The sequence below is a fragment of the Silene latifolia genome, chromosome Y (genome assembly GCF_048544455.1).
Source record: "Silene latifolia isolate original U9 population chromosome Y, ASM4854445v1, whole genome shotgun sequence".
NCBI lineage: Eukaryota > Viridiplantae > Streptophyta > Magnoliopsida > Caryophyllales > Caryophyllaceae > Silene > Silene latifolia.
The window spans coordinates 423,717,796-423,732,413 of record NC_133538.1 but is presented as its reverse complement, the minus strand read 5'-3'; positions in this window follow the sequence as shown (position 1 = coordinate 423,732,413).

Here is a 14,618-nt window from a genome sequence, read left to right as displayed (position 1 = left end):
ACTTTGGCGACAGGGGCGAGCGCTTGTCGACCAAGGTGCTTCCTCTTCTTGCCGACCTTGACGCTTTGGGTCGGTTTGACTGGGTTACGCCGGCTTTGGCGAGTTTCACCCGGTACTTGCACGCGGCGGTGCGTCCGGAGACAGTGGGAGCGGGTAGTGCTCCTGCTCTGGTTGGTCACGGCCTCATCTTTGACGTACGAGCGTTTTTTTTGAGGTAGTTTTTTTTTTTTTTTGACTTTGGCAATTTTTGAGGTAGCTTACTTCACTCCTCTGCGTTCGGGTACTACGGACGGTGTTCCCTCTGCTTACCCTGCTGTGAGGGGTTGGACGGTGGGTCGGAAGAAGTCGACTAAGTCGACTTACGAGGACTGCAGGCGTCGCGTGAACAAGCTTCGGGTTGCTGATGTAAGTTTCTGCTTTCCCTTCTCCTTTATAGAAGTAGCTAGAGATAGGATGATTAGGTAGCTTAGGGAGCCCCACTTAGCTGAGTAGCTTTGTTTCGAGTGCAGTTTGTTGGGCGGCCTTGGGAGCACTACACGGGTGTGCCGGCTGTCGTCACGGAGCGTTTGCGACCTCGCAGCTCCATGCGCCTGTACTTGGAGACGGGGATTGAGCCGGTTTGGTACTTGGGCTAGCGTCTAGTTCGCATTGCTTTATCGAGACTTTCGTCATGCCGGTTGACCCACCTGAGGTGTTGTTCCAGGAGTCGACTCCTGATGAGGTTGAGGAGCACCTTCACGGTCGAGGAGGTGAGGAGTTGTTGCTGCGAGACGCCGACTACGACACCTTCCGGTTGTCGAGGCTTGCTTGGTACCCGATCGAGGTATGTTCTCCTCTTTTCTTTGTTTTCATTGCCCCCTTGATAGGAGGGTTTCTCATTTTTAAGTGGATCCAAATGGCAGGGAGTCGGCCCGCTGATGAGGACTCAGCCCCCAGCTTTCCCGATGGAGACCACTTTTTAGGGGCCGGGTGGCGAGGAGCTTCAGCTGCGCTTACCGGAGCCCGCGGTGGCCGAGGTAGCCGATGCCGGCATGGAGTGGAGGTTGGCTGTTCTGAGGGTGAGTTCCTGACTTGAACACTTTCTCCAATTATACATTGCCTTACATTGTATTGAAGGACATTTTTGTTTTGTAGGTGACGACTGTTAGTCACCAGAACTTGTGGCGGATGGCTAACCGCTGGAGGGCGCTGGCTAGTGACCTGGCTACGAGGGAGGCTCGGCTTTCTCAGGTATATTTTGTGTGTTGTTTTTGTATATTTGGTGTTGTATTTAACGTTTTTAGATCTTGAGGATCTGTTATTGTGTTTGGCAGGGGACAGCGGATCCAGTGGAGCTTGCTCGGGTCCGTGCTGAGTTGGAGGCAGCCAGGTCGACGATCGCAGGCCAGGAGCTGGGGATCATCTGTCGGGACCAGGACTTGAGGCGTCATGAGGACGAGCTGCGGAGCCGAGACGCGGAGATTGGCTCCCTGAAGGCTCAGTTGGCTGCAGCGGAGGAGCTTCACGTCGAGATGGAGCGTGAGACGCTGGAGAGTTCCCCGGAGAGGGAGTCTGAGCTGGTGGTGGTGTCTGCGTTGGTGGCGACTCCTAGTGAGACCAGGACTGGTCCGACGGGAGACGTCGAGTAGTCGTTGTAGTTTGTCCATGTCTTGGACTTTTGTCTGTACATATTTACATTTTGCGTGAGGCGGTGTATATGTGTGTTTTTGGATTGTGGCTTGTTTTGTGATTTTTGGCTTTTTGTGTTGTGTTTCGGAGGAGCACTTGTCGGCTGTTGATTCTCCTTATGATGTTTGCACCAGTTCCCGCATCGTTAGTGTAGAAAACAGGCAACAGATAGCATATACGCATAAACGTAAACACGTAAAAGCATTTGATTGAAAATCACGTAAAGCATTTGTTTGAAAATCAAAATTAACCAAGATGACTTGAAGGTAAAATTGAAATTTTAAAATGAATTTTGAAAATTCCGTGACAAATCGTCACGTTCGGAATTCAAAGGAATTGCTGAAAATTTGAGCAATTAACTCGTGTCGTGAATTAAATTGCATCGAAATTTTGAAATTTGACTTGAAAAATTCAAACTCAAACCGTCAGGAAAGAATTTTTAGAAAAGGATTTTTGCGAGTATATTTGGCTTTTGATGTCAAGACTCGAATTTGTGAGTGCTTGAATTTTTGAGGAAAATTGATGTCGTGTTATCAATTTTCGATTTTGATTTTTTTGATGGAAAATTGCGAAAAAGCGAAAAAAATTTCGGAATTTCGACTGACATGGAATAGATCCATCGCGGATCGGGGCGACTAGCCCTTCCCCCTAAAGAAAGAAAGAAAAATCCGTATGTTTAAAGCTGCGTCATGGAAACTATGTCGGATTTCGTAAAACGCGAAAACAAGGAAATGTGAGTGTGAAGAAACACAAAATTTCCCTGATCATCCCGAAGAGGCGCGAGGTTCCTGGCGGGAGTTTTGAGGTGTCAGGAGAAAACACATGTTGAAAGAGACAAGTCAACAGCGGGAATCCTGGAGAGGCCTCAAAGAGGCGCGAGCTGCTCGGCGATGGAAGCCGACTCTCCTCTTTTTCTGAAAAAATGCGCTGATCATTTTGTATAAATAGGGACGTTTGCGCTTCATCATTTCATCATCCGAAACACAAAAAACATCTCTACGAAACCTCTTCTTCTTCCACAAAAATATTTCATGGATGCTTTTGAGAACGCATTGCGACAATGGTGCCGGGATTTGTCGCCTTCCGAGAAGTATCAACTCGATTGCATAGGAGTTGGTCAATTGTTGGTGCTTCGTCAAGTCAAGGTGCAACCTCCGTTTCTTGAAGCATGCTCTCGGTTTTGGGATTCGAAACATCATGTTTTCATTTTCCCGAAAGGTGAGATTTGTCCTCTTGCCGAAGAAGTTGGAGTCATTGGTGGGTGGCCGGGTTGTGCTCCGGTGCTTCCTCCGAGTCGGTTGTGCTACAAGGAGAAATTCCGTTCCATGTTGGGCTTATCAACAAGCCAAGTCAACTTCCTTCTTGCTCCACATGGTGTGGATATGTTGGCTCTTATCAACATCTTCTCGAATCGGTTAGATGCTAATGTCTCGGAGGTGGCTAGGAGAAGGGCTCTTGCATTTTGCCTTGTCCACGTGTACCTCTTTGTTGATGTCTTGAAGAAGGAGGGGCTAAGATGTCATGGTAGCATGACCCTCATCCATGTGATTGAGCAAATGGAGCATGGTAGAGATCCGTCATGGTTGGTGCTTGGAGAGATTATCCAAGCTTTGGACAAGGAAGGCTCTTGTGGAAAAGCTCCCTCTTTTGGATCGCCAAGGATCCTCCAAGTATGGCTATTGGAGAGGCTAAGGTATGTAGAGCCTCCGGTTAATCCTTCTTCTTACTCCTTCCGTCACCTTGCCATGAGGAAGAAGTTGTACCCGGATAGTTTTGCTTCCACCGAGGCCTATTGGGCCGCAAGATTGGCGGAGGAGGGTGGTCCTCATATCCGTTGGGTGGTGCCGTGGTGGCACTTGAGGTCCTTCACGGGGTTGCCCGCTTTGGGTGCTAGTCCTCGTTCTTTGATGGTGGTGGTTTTGAAGGTTGTTTCCTTCATTTATCTCGAAAGGCTCATGAGGCAAATGGGGCGTCAACAAAAGGTGCCCGCTCAAGATACTCTTGTCCAAGAGAATGTTTTCCGGAACTCCGAGCTTGTGGAATTCTTCGAAAGGTGGTGGGCCACTCGGCCGCTTTGGGAGGTGCCAAACCTCGTTGCCACGACATGGGTGGCTCCCCCTTATGTCAAGTGGTCACATGCTTCGTCTTTGGAAGAGAGATCCAAATTCTGTAAGGACGAGGTTGTCGACTTGAAGTACCGAGAGGTTGGCAAGGCCAACCGTGCCTTCTTTGAGGAATATGTTGATGGAGCTACCCCCGATGTGATGAGACCACCGAAGAGGAGGAGTTCCAGCCCCAAGAATATGTTGAGCCGTGCATTGGCTCGTCTTGGGTCGAATACGGGGTCTTGTGCTAGACCGAAGGCCGTTCCCGTCTTAGATCCGTTGAGGATCCGTTCCGAGGAAGAAGTCCATGCTAGGCGGGCCAACAAGAAGAACAGGGGGAAGATGTACCCCGAAAGAAAAGGCAAGGGTAGAATGGAAGAGTGAAGACCTCCATTACCCACTTTATTATTATGTTGTATTATTGTTGTGAGTTTGTATTATGTTGTACTAGCTAGTTATTGTGTGTTTTGTGCTAGTTTTACTATGTGAGGTGTGTTAGTTGACACTTTAGCTTTGACAAGTTACAGACTCATCGAGCTTTATTTGTTGTTGAAATTGTAATCCCTCCCATTATTAATTAAATAAGAGGATTGCTTGTGTCGGAAAGTTGTGAACGCTTGTTTCTTCCATTCGTTTTGTGAAGGCAACTCGATTTGAATCGTCCTAAACAATTGCACTTGGGAAAGTGGTATTTTGTGGAAAAGGAGAAAGGCTCATTTTTGTATTTTGTGGGAAAGGGAATGGTTTTCCCTTTCTTCTTTTTTGATGGGGATGTTTTTTTGTATGTGGGTAATGTTTTATTGTGGGGATGGTTGTATCCTTCTTGTGTAAGAAAGGACTGCCTACGTATCCACCTGAAGAGGTGAAATCAAACCATGATCATAGTTCGAAATGTTTTGTTGAATTTGAATTGGGTTTTGTGGTTGTAACCCTCAGGCATAAGAGGGACTGCCTACGTATTCACCTGAAGAGGTGAAATCAAACCATGCTCTTAGTTCAGGGGGTTTGTTTTTGTAGTGCAAATGGACGTTGCCTTTGACGGATCAAAGGACATTCGAAACGGGCAAGGTGCCGCAGCTTAGACTCGATAAAACATGCAATTTCAAATCAGAACATATTGATGAACTTGACTTGAAAAGGGTTGAGGTGGTTGCTAGTTGCAAAAACTAGGCTAGGTTGTTGGTTGATAGGGATCAAGGGTAGTATTTTTTGAGTTTGTCTAGGTTGGTCAGGTTTGTAAAGTCCTCCCCATCTAGGTCACTCAGTCTCACTGCACCCCTCGAAAGTATTTTTTTGACTAGGTATGGCCCGGCCTAGTTGGGTTTGAATTTTCCCCTCGGATCGACGGGTAATGGTGCTCGAACTGACTTGAGGACCAAGTCGCCCTCCTGGATGTTTCTGGGTTTAACCTTCTTGTTGAATGCCCGTTGTATACGTCGTTGGTATAGCTGGACGTTGTGCAAGGCGTTGAGTCGTCGTTCGTCTAGAAGAGTGAGCTGTTCGTACCTTCGACGGGTCCATTCCGCCTCAGGGACTTGACTCTCTAGTAGGATGCGTAGAGATGGGACCTCTAACTCCACCGGTTGAACCGCCTCCATACCGTATGCTAGGTAGAAGGGTGTGGTGCCTGTCGGTGTTCGAATGGAGGTTCGGTATCCCCAAAGTGCGAATGGGAGTTTGCTCGGCCGATCGCGGTTGTTGTCTTGCATTTTCTTGATAATGGTAACAACAGTTTTGTTCGCTGCCTCCACCGCTCCGTTGGTTTGGGGAGGGTAGGGGGATGATCGATGTCGTTTGATCTTGTATTTGTCCAGCAAAGCTTGAGTTTCCGCCCGGAAGTGAGAGCCTTGATCGCTGATGATTTCATGGGGTACCCCATATCGGCAGATGATGTTGTTTTGAATGAAGTTGGCCACTTGTTTGGCGGTCAAGACTGCATATGACTGCGCTTCCACCCATTTGGTGAAGTAGTCGATGGCGACAAGGACGAATCAATGCCCCTTGGTGCCTACCGGGTTGGCTTTCCCGATGATGTCGATGCCCCAGGTTGAGAAAGGCCAGGGTGACGTCATGGTGAATAAAAGGGATGGTGTTATATGTTGTATATTGGCGAAGATTTGGCAATTGTGGCAATGTTTGACGTAGTTACGGCAATCGGCTTCCATGGTTGTCCAGTAGTAACTTAGCCGCATGATTTTCCGTGTAAGCATCATTGCACTCATGTGAGGGCCACATTCTCTGTCGTGGACCTCTCCCATGACTTTTTTGGCTTTGTGATGGTCAATGCAAAGGAGGAGAATTCCTTGGGGTGTTCTTTTGTAGAGTTGATTTTGGTTTATCACGAATTGTGATGCAAGTAAACGGATGGGTCTTTGTTCTCTTTGATCAGAGTTGGGAGGAAATTCGTTTTTGTTTTTGTAATTGAGGATGGCTTGGTACCAAGGTTCATCATGGCTTTTCTCGTCGTCGATAATGGCACAAATGTGAGCTGGCTCGCTCCTTCTCTCGACACATAGGGGCATCGATGTCATGTCGTCAGGCATGTTGACGAGCGCGGCAAGCTTTTCCAGGGCATCAGCAAATTGATTTTCCTCTCGCGGGAAGTGGAAGTAGTCGACTTGGTCGAAGAACTCGGCCTCTTGATTGATCTTTGCTCGGTAGGGAGCAAAGATGTCAGATCGGATTTTCCATGATCCGGATACCTGATTGATGATGAGTGAGGAATCACCATGGACCCTCAATCTCTTGATGCCAAGTGTGATGGCTGCTTGTAGGCCGATGAGGCATGCTTCATATTCAGCGGCATTGTTGGTGACGGCGAAGTCTAGCTTGACCGAGATCGGAACATGTTCTCCCTCTGGTGAAATTAAAGGATTCCTACCCTGAAGCCTCTCAGATTAGATGCACCATCAAAATATAGGTCCCATGCGTCGGAGTCGGCACAAAGGATGTCTTCGTCAGGAATTGACCATGTGTCGGTCGTTGGATCCTCATTGACGGGATTTTCTGCTAGGAAGTCGGCGACTGCTCTTCCCTTGATAACCTTGAGGGGTACAAACTTGAGATCGAATTCGAGACAAGCATGAGTGTCCACCTAGATGACCTTCCGTTTAGTACGGGTTTTTCGAAGATGTATTTAACCGGGTCCATCTTAGAGTAGATGTGGACCGAGTAGGTGAGCATGTAATGCCGCAGCTTCTTTGTTGACCATACTAGGGCAAGGCATGTGTTTTCCAGTTGGGTATACCTCGTCTCGTACTCAATGAACTTTTTGCTGATGTAGTAGATGGCTCGCTCCTCGTTGCCAACTGTTTATGCTAGCATTGCTCCCATGGCGTGTCGATCAAGAATGAAATGTGCACAGGGGATAGAGGAATCCCCGGTTGAGGTGGCATGAGGACAGGAGGTTTGGATAGGATTTCCTTTATCCTGTCGAAGGCTTTTTGACAGTCGTCATCCCAATCGGTGTGATCGGATGCACGAAGCTTCTTGAATATCGGTTCACAGATCATAGTGAGCTTGGCAACGAACCGGCTGATGTACTGGACCTGACCGAGAAATCCCCGAATCTCCTTCTCGTTCTTAGGCCGAGGCATTTGTTGAAGGGCTTTGATTTTGGTTAGATCAATCTCAATGCCGCTTTTGCTGACGACATGTCCCAAGAGTTTTCCGGAGGTGACCCCGAATGCACACTTCTGAGCATTTAGTCTCATGTTATATTTCCGCAGACGAGCGAAGAATTTCCGGAGGGCGCTGATGTGGCCGTCCCGTTCTTTTGATTTGACAATCATGTCATCGACATATACCTCTTCCTCCTTATGCATCATATCATGTAGGAGAGTGGTAGCGGTTCTCTGATAGGTTTCTCCGGCGTTGATGAGGCCGAAAGGCATGACCGTGTAGCAATATATACCCCACTGTGTAGTGAACGCAGTCTTATACATGTCTTCCTCAGCCATTTTAATCTGGTTGTACCCGGCATACCCGTCCATGAATGATAGGAGAGCATGTTCGGCGGTGTTGTCTACCAGAATGTCAACATGTGGCAAAGGGAAGTCGTCTTTTGGACTCGCCTTGTTTAGATTTCGGAAGTCGACGCAGACCCGAATTCTTCCGTCTTTCTTTGGTACCGGCACAATGTTGGCCACCCAATCCGAGTATTCAGATACTTTGATGAACCCGGCTTTGAACTGTTTGTCCACCTCTTCTTTGATTTTTAAGGCCCACTCAGGATGCATCCGGCGTAGCTTCTGTTTCACAGGTTTAGCCCCAGGGTTTGATGGGTATCCGGTGCTCTGCAATTTCTCTGGCAATCCCAGGCATATCTCTGTAAGACCAGGCGGACACGTCCTTGTATTCGTAGAGGAGGTCAATGAACTGTTGTCTTTCCGAGGGGTCCAAGGTTGTCCTTATCCTAAGTTCTTGAGGTGTATTGTAGGTTCCTACGTTAATAGGCTCGGTTTCCTCAATGATGGGGGTTCTGGTTTCCCGTTCTAGTCACTCAAGTCAAATTCCTCATAATCATTCAGAATCGCATTGCAGTTAAATTGAGACGAGTCATAAGCAAACTTGGCGTTCATTAAGTTGACACGAGCGAAAAGCTCGGAGAGGACAGACATCTCGTGGTCAGTCAGAGGCGACACGACAGAAGAAGTGACCCTTGGAACAGGCTCCAGGTTGTCACCTTTCATGGGAGTGGGGGTGACCTTAGTAGACTCAGCCTCTGAATCAGCCACGACTTTGTGATAAAATAGTGGGAAAGGGACCTTGACAGGGACTTCCGGAGTGTTAGGAGTTATAACAGACTCTGACTCTGACTCAGACTCAGACTCAGATCCTTCTTCACTTTCCTTCTTTAACATAGGGCCTTCTCCAGTTGTGATCTTGAGAATGCGGCCTTGGCGATCGGTCCACTTGACGGTCTTCCTCCAGTCCTGGGTGGCTTTCTCCGGGTCAGTATCGGAGATCAAGGCGGTTGGATCAAACTGATTATCTTTCAGGGCGATGTTGATGATGTCCTCATAGTCGAGGCGTTTAACGTTATCTTCCCCAAAGAGTAGTGTGACAGCTTGTCCGTCGAGGCATGGTGACGGTTTGGACTCGGTTGATGCAGCTTCGATGTTGTCGGGGATAAAGTAGCAGTCCTAGAAGACTTCCACTCCTGGGTATCTAGCCCTGGCGACAGAGTCATAGATGGGCTTCGGAAAGCCGTGGTAGAGTTCAGACTCTCCCTCAGGGACGAAGTATCCGTTGAGGGTTAGGTGGTATGGACGGAGGATGACTCCGTGCTTCTTGCGTTTTCGGACTAGGAGGTTCATCTCCTGGATATCATCATCACTGGGTTCGTATCCCAGCCCAAAGGGAATGTTGGGGACCTTAGCCTGTTTCAAAGGAGGCAATGGGTCCTTTAGTGGAGTGAGCGGCAAACCCGGGAAATAACCCTGACGCATCATGATACGGTTGATCGTGAGGTTGGTGAACGGGTCGCCACCAGAGGTTGCCAATTCATCAGTTATGGCGATTACAGCCTGGAAACCCCACATTTCATTGTCGTCCTCCTCAATGGCTTGGGAGGCTACCCCTCTTCTCATAACTGCTTTGATTGGGGAAGCGGGTGATAGCCGTCGTGAGGTGTCAAAAATAATATTTATAAACTCCAACTACAACTATAGCTAGCGGCAGTCGGGTCGAACCACAGAGAGGCAGACGTAATTTCTAGTTGTTTAAATTCGGTCTAAGGTAACAAAAGGTGGGGGTTTGATTGGGTTTGGTCTATATCTAATAACAATAAAAGAAAAGTAAACTAATGAAATATATAAAATCAAGTATAAAAGAGGTACAAGGATGGTCGGTTCGTTATAGTTTCGGCGGCAGCATATTAAACAGGTCTAAATCAAACACATGAGGCGGGAAATAAAAAGGTCCTCTCGGTCCACTCTTAACAAATAGCATCTTTCGATCTCGCTATAGGTCCCTAATATCACTAATACTAACTTTCGTCCTGAAAAGTGATTTACGGTCTAAACTTTACCTATCTTCCGATCTCAGCATAGTTTAGTCATTTTAATTGGTGATCTACCAACTGTCCCTATCTCTCGATCTAATGGGTCAGCCATATCCTTAGCATTCAACTAGTCGTGTGCACTCGATTCGTCGAATAAAGAATTAAAACAATTAAAACGAAAATAAAACCTCACGTGGTCAGTCGATCGACCGGGTAGGGTGGTCGATCGACCAACACGCGAATCAGGCCATGTTCATTATATTGCCGCCTACACTACAATTCCCCTACATCCTAGCACAAACTATTTAGCTACTCATATTAAGGATGATAACAACAATAAAACTAACAAAAAAGACAGAAGAATTCATGCTTGAAATAATAGAACAGACAATTAACATAAACGATAATTGGCTTGGATTCTAACTAACAATTCTATATCTAACAACGCAATAAAGATGAACTGAAAGTAGAACAGAAGGAATACCGAAAATTGCAGAAGAATAGTAACGGAATGATTAGAAGTATGAATGAAAATCCGATGCAACCAATATTCCAAACCCTAACTATGATATTCTAAAACTGAATGTGAAACTTAGATAAAAACTCGATCAAAACCGGATGCCTGTATCTGATGTTCTAGGTTACGTTATATAGCAAACATACGTAACACTTATTATCAAAACCTAAACATAACGGGCTTCAAGTTCCTCGATCTTTTAATTCTCGTCTGGGATAGCAGCTTGGTCGATCGACTAAGCATGGCAGTCGATCGACTGCTCTTCAGTGTACAGTAGCTTCTGGAACCCGCAGGTTGGTCGATCGACCGAAGGTAGTGGTCGATCGACTGCTTTAGCTGCTACTTGACTTCTATAATCTCGTGGATTTGTCTTTTGGGCCTTGAATTGCGCACCTAGCTCGTTCCTTAAGCGAATACTTCACGTCAAATGCAATGCAGGATACTCGGGGACGGATTTAGCTCGATTTCCGCTGGATTCTTCACATTTCTGCAATAAAGTACAAAAACACGAAAGTAGACGGAAATAGGGGAAATGGTAGCTTAAACTACACAAATGAGCTCTGAAATGCATGTAAAATGGGATGTAAAACATCATATAAAAGACACGCATCAAACTTCCCCAAACCAAACCCTTGCTTGTCCCCAAGCAAGAACTAGACTTGATCTAATAACCTAATGGAACGAGTTCAATCTCAGAGTGAAATGCAACATGTAAAGCCTAAACCAATATAATTCACAACCAACAATCAATTAGCAAATGAATCATGCAAGCGAGTTATGGAGTCGTTAAAAACTGCTGAACCGTCAACCATAGAGACTTATCAAATCGGACTCTCACGGGTCGCTCATATCACTCAAATAAGCACAGGTGAATAATGTAAAGATGGAAAGAATTCATTTGTAGTGACACTCACCTAACTACGACCTATAAGAACATGCCTGCAATATAATATGAAAGTAATCTCTATGACCGTACATATGCATTACAACCAACAAAAGACCATGACACATGCCGAGGTATATATGTGGATATGTGAGGTATGGGTAAGAAGAGGCAAAAAATTTATGGAAAAGTGGAGGTACAGGTGATCAAGCTAGTACCGAAACGGAACCATATGGCAACATCCAACTTCTTGCTCAGAAACAAATGAAACTGTGCTATAGCAAGCACAAATCTCACAATCTCCAGGTATAAAGGTAATCAACTAACTCCCCATAAGATATGGATAATACATGGGAGAAAAAATCGCCAAAAGATAAGGATTTGAATTATGCGAATTTGATTTCTTTTCCTTTCTCTCGAACCTCGGTCGATCGACCTATAATGCCAGTCGATCGACCGCTTAAACAGTACACATGCGTTTCTCTTTCTTTTTGAATCATTTTTTTCACTTCTTTTGTTTTCTATTTTTTTTCTTTCCTTCCTTTCTTTTCATTCTCCCAACTAAATCTCAATAAGAGCATTTACCACCAAAAACGAAGTAACAATCCCAAGAACACGGACTACTAGCTTGACAAAGGACAGGCTATATGTAGGATGTAGTAATTGGACAAAAAGGATATTTTTGGCAGTGTGGAGTTCATGGGCAAAACGAATAAAGGAAAACCTCTACCACATGTGTCAACAAACCACAAACCGAATGCATACAAGTATTAAGCAGATTAAGTTCATATTTAAGCAAATTTATGTAACATGCCTCATAAGGAGTACTACTCACATCCTAGATAAACTGGTCATAGATGTCACCAGTTATAGGCTCTAAATCTTAGAAATATGATGTAGTTTGCCAATTTTTAAAGTCAAGTCTCAAGTTCGGCAAGTAATTAACGAAAACTCGTGGATATGCATATATGATTCTACTAATAACATGTCAATTAGCAAGACTTAGGCAAAAAAAACAGATGCAAATGCAATGTCATCCTTGAAATACTACCGTTCCGACTCAACCTATATGCTAAAATAAACGTGCATTTTATTTGAATTTTTTTGAAATTTTTCAATTTTTTTGGATTTTTGAATATAAGAATGAAATAAACAATGCAAAACAAAATGTAATCGTGAATGCAAGCAAATGATATGCGACGCAAAACCCTTCCCCAAACCAAATCCCACAATGTCCCCATTGTGCAAAATCATGTAATGAAGAAAAGAGAAATGGGAATTTGCGAGAAAATTTAAACAAATAAAACATGACATGAAGTGGAAATCGGGAACTTACAAGACTTTAAGCGCAGCAAAGGAAACCTCCCCAAACCAGCGTGAGCTAGGAGGTTTCAGAGCAATGATGCTACTAATAAGTACCTGAAAGACAAAACAAAACCCACGCATAAAATCGAGAAGGACAATAATGAAGCGGTATTATGTGCATAATTGGGAAAAATAGAAGAAATAAATAAAATGACGGAAGATAAAGTGGAGTAGAAAACTCCCTTAAGTCCGCAAATCGACCAAACATAGAAGGAGAGAGGTCGTAAACAGGTACAACAGTGCAGGTCGGTCGATCGACCACATCACTCAGTCGATCGACCGAGGTGAAAGGAACAGTAGCTCCTGGAACCTGCAGATCAGTCGATCGACCACTCAGGCCAGTCGATCGACTGAAAATACTGCTGTTACTTCTTATTTCTTCGTGTTTGCTCAATTACTTGAGCTAAAGAGGTCTAAAAACCTGCAAATGCACAATAATACGCGCCCAAAATTGCGCAAAACCCAAACTAAAGTCTAAAACGTATAAAATCCTAAGCAAGCAAAATAAAATGCGAAGTTTCGCGCACACAAAAGCGATAAAAAGTGTAACAAAAGCAAATAAAAAGTTTGGAAAACATGTGATCAACTAGTAGTTGATCAAGAACGGCCACGGAATGGCCCACTTCGTCGGCTTCTGGCTACTAGAGGTAGCCTCAACGGTGCTTATCTTCTCAGCTACACCCTTCTTAGCTTCCACGTCCGTATGGCTCAACGAATCAACACTTTCATCATCTCCCCAGTCGATGACCTCTTCTTGCTCATCAAAGTCCAAGTCGGACTTCCATGCCTTGACCGGCTCGTCATCAACTTCCTCATCGGTGGCATAGCTAAGGCAGCCAAGACCTCCTTGTGAAATGATTGGCTTCTTCGCAGCTAGAGTGACTTTCAGCTCTTCCTTCCCCAAACCAGCTCCTGCAATATCAGAAATAGACAAATCTTCCTCCAATTTGCTCCCAATCTGGGGCGGAGGGGTTATACAGGAATAGAGACAGGCATATTAGGAAGCACAAAGTACGATTTGTTATCAGAAACCGTATTACAAGTCACAGGCCATATGGGGTCCTTTTTCTTAGTAGGTTGGGCAAAGACAATAGAATTCTTGCCTACTTTAAAAGTCAAGGTACCTAGACCAACATCAATAACTGCACCAGCAGTGTGCAGAAATGGCCTACCCAAAATAATGGGAATGTGGGCATCCTCAGGCATGTCAAGTACAACGAAGTCGACGGGGAAGAAAAACATCCCTATTTGGACAGGGATGTCCTCTAAGACTCCTATTGGCTGGACCGCAGATCGGTCAGCCATCTGTACTGTCTTATCTGTCACTACGAACCTAGTCAATTTGAGCTTCCTAGCAAGGCTCAGGGGCATGACACTTATACTAGCTCCTAGGTCACATAATGCCTTCTCAATAGAGAAGATACCTATATTGCAAGGAACAGAAAAGCTACCCGGGTCAGCTATTTTATGGGGCGCATTGTGAGACAGATAAGAACAAGTTTCCTCAGTCAGTGCGACGGTATGCACTGTTTCAAGTGACTTTTTCTTAGACAGGAGTTGTTTCATGAATTTAGTGTAGGCAGGCACTTGATTGACCAACTCAAGGAAAGGAACTTGTACATTCAAACTACGAATAACCTTTTCAAATTTATTGAAAGATACCTGTTCCTTTGTCGGCACTAGTCTCTCTGGATATGGGGCTGAGAGAAGCACCTTAGCCCTCTCCTCTAAGTCTCGCATGCCGGCATCCGTGGACTTAGGCTGAAAGTCCACCACCTTCTCCTTATTGAAGCTTGAACCCTCCTCAGATCGTCTCAAATGTGAGCCATTGACCGACATTGGGTCGAACTTCGGAATCGGGACGGACCCATCAGCACTCGGGTCTTGCCCCGATACTTTCGGAGTTGTCGAACCCCGGAACAAATGGTCTCTCAAATTGTCGGGCATTGAAGGACGAAATTTCTCAATATCAGCAGGGGCCTCAGTCGATCGACCACCTTGCTCAGTTGATCGACTGAGGTGTACAGTTCCAGAAGCTCCTGTAACCCGTATATCAGTCGATCGATCGGGTATATC